Source organism: Apium graveolens, chromosome 6, assembly GCF_009905375.1.
Source record: "Apium graveolens cultivar Ventura chromosome 6, ASM990537v1, whole genome shotgun sequence".
Taxonomy (NCBI): Eukaryota; Viridiplantae; Streptophyta; class Magnoliopsida; order Apiales; family Apiaceae; genus Apium; species Apium graveolens.
This window is the reverse complement of record NC_133652.1, coordinates 299283672-299286592: the sequence shown is the minus strand read 5'-3', so window position 1 is coordinate 299286592 and position 2921 is coordinate 299283672. Positions and strand designations below refer to the sequence as shown.

The 2921-nt window shown below is 31.9% G+C and overlaps 1 long non-coding RNA gene across 1 annotated transcript; it reads left to right on the top strand.

The window, feature by feature from the left end:
* Positions 1–557: 557 nt before the first annotated feature.
* On the top strand, positions 558–2604 carry LOC141664252 (uncharacterized). The gene is made up of 3 exons (XR_012551927.1): positions 558–602; positions 2350–2442; positions 2542–2604. It is a non-coding gene; the product is annotated as an uncharacterized LOC141664252 (long non-coding RNA).
* Positions 2605–2921: the final 317 nt, after the last annotated feature.

Sequence of the window (2921 nt, the reverse complement as noted above, 5' to 3'; positions counted from 1 at the left end):
TTAGAATTGTTATAGTCTTATTTTTTTAATCCTTTTCTTTGCCAAACCTTGAACGTTTGTGTATCTAAACTATTACAGTATCAAAGAGGCTCATTATAAAAAGACTCTATTGGCTATAGTTCGAAGTCTTTGGGACAAAGATACCATAAATACAAGTGGAAAAATGAGAGAAACTTTTATGGACAGTTGTGCAATTGATTACAGGGTATTGAAGTACTTATGAGTTGGTACATTTACCACTGGAATTTATGCTAAGAATTGTATGTATTTTGTTTGGCAGGTTTATTACAACTATGAATGTACAGATGAAGAAGGAGACAGATATGTTAAAGCTCATATTCAAAATAACTGGAAGCAACTTCTTAGCAAGGAGAAGAGTCGAGCGGGATGAGAGAGTGAAACTAGCCATTAGTCTAGGCTACACTCATGCAACCAGACTTATGATAAAGCCGCATTATTTTAATGAGGGTGCATGGGAAAGCATCACTAATCATTGGGAGACGGAAAGATTTAAGAAGGCTTCAGATATAGGGAGACAAAATCGGGCCAAGCTGGACTTCAATCACAAAAGTGGTGTTGTTCCTTTTTGTGTGAGAAGATGGGTACATTCTTATCCCTTCTGTTATGAATTTATAGTTGTGCAATTTATACGTACATGTGTTCTGATATGTTCTATTCAGAGGTGATTTGGAGATATTGTTGAAACATTATTGTTGCATTAGGTCTGTACTCTGGAGTCTGGATTTAACTGAATGACAAAGAACATTACAAGTGCATTTATAACCATATATTATTTGTGAGCTTTACATTAGGCGTATCTATAATACGAGCATATTCTGTGAAATGTTGCCTTTGTTGTAGGAACTAGGTTTAGAGAAGTCAAAACTTATCGTATATAAGTCTCTTGGAATAACAAGAATCAGGCCTAAGAGTTCTCATCTGATAGCACCTCTATTAGGATTCATTTTTAAATAAACATGTATACTTTGTAAGGACCGGAACAGAAGTGTTGGTATTTATAGAATACTTTATAAGCTTACTATAATAGTCACCAACTCTGAGTTAAAGTTAGCAATGACTTGACCGACATAACAAACAGTTATTGAACTGAACTAATACTTTTCTGTCAGTTCTAGCATTTGTAGGCAATTCAAAGGAAAACTACATAGTTGACCAACTCGTGTCAGTGTTGGATTGAGTGTCATTATACTTATAGTTATGGATGGATGCTTCAGCTTACCTGATACACTGTCCATGAATAATTCATACCCCCATGAAAAATAACATCTTTTGTACCATCTTGTACATTCTGGATAGAGAATCAGTAACTGCAAATTTCTTTTTTCTGGCACATTTGCAGTCTCCTGTTATATGATAAATTCCGAGTACCCTCTTTTAATTTTTTTTTCAAGCTAAGAGAACTAATACTTTCAAAATTCATAACCTACTTGTCTAGATTGTTGTTTTTTTGTATATGTATAGTTATAGCTTGCTTGTATAGATTTGAGATGATATCTAATTAATACTCTCATTGATCTGTAATTACTAGTATAGCAAGGAATTGATAATATTTTTTTTCGTATTAATATTATGTCGATAATTTAAGATTAAAGCTAACTATTTTTTGGCTAAATTAAAGCCAACTTTTATTTATTATAAAATTTAATTTTGTTGGATGAATAGATTATTAGGTGTATTCTTATTTAGGACTAGGTGAGACAATTTTTAAGATATTTGTTAATTTTTTTTGTAAGCATTACGATATTTGTTACCCACATCCTTAATTTACAAAACACAAGTTATAAGAACATCTTGATAATCAGGGTAAAAAAGGAACTGTTAGTTAGTTATATACACAGATGTTTACTATGCTAAAGTTGATGTTCCGATAATTGATACTGTGAAAAGAACTCTTAACTAGTTAGAATTTAAAACCTAGGTTTTTCTGTCAGGTACTGCATGAATTTTGCATAGTTTACAGAGATATATAGTTTAGATCCATAATTAAACTAAATTTTGATATTGAAAATAGTGTTTTTTTACTAAATTGCAACTGGTATTGTTATAGACCAGCCAACTATGTATTCATCACATATGAAATCAGAAACTTAGGAGAGTTCCAGTCTTCCATTTCGTAATAGACAAACATTCAAATTATACCTTGTTGGGAGCCGCAGAAACAAACAGCCTATGCAGCTATGCTAAATTCCAATACATTTTACTTTAATTCTTTAAAATACATAGTTTATATAATAGGCATATAAGTTATTCCATTGCAACCATTACTTGAACATAAAGTGGCATTTAGTAATTTTTATTACTCCTTTTATAATGTGTACGTGTCTACAGGCGTTGGATGCTAACTTGGAGACACCTATGACAGATCTGGAATTTTTTAAGTATGTCTACAACATTGACGAGCCAACAATTAAAAAGATAATGGTATGTGGCAAACTTTATCCAAGTTCATTGAATTGAACCAATAATAACTTTGTATATTTTATTCATTATTTGGTCTATTTGTTACAAAATGTATGATAGGAATCTTTAGAGGCCATGATGAGCACTCAACCAGCCCCCGAGGTACCTCTCTCTCCGGCTAGTCGAAGGAAGCGATACTTGGCTCTCCTTATAAAAGCCAGACGAGGCAGCTAAATTATGGAACATACTTTTGGTCACTTACTTTTGGTACTTGGTGTTTTAAAGTAAAATATGGAACATTTATTTTAATGTTGATGTAATATTTTGGTATTTGTGTGACAGTTTTTAACAGATTTGTGGGGAATGAATGTAATTAAGATTTGATGCACTATTATCTTGTTTTCATTTAAGCTTGTTTCTCATTTCTTGTGTTTAGCCTTTGTTATTAAATTTGATTTTGTTTGTAAGAATTCAAGAAAATTGAGAATAAATGGCAGGCT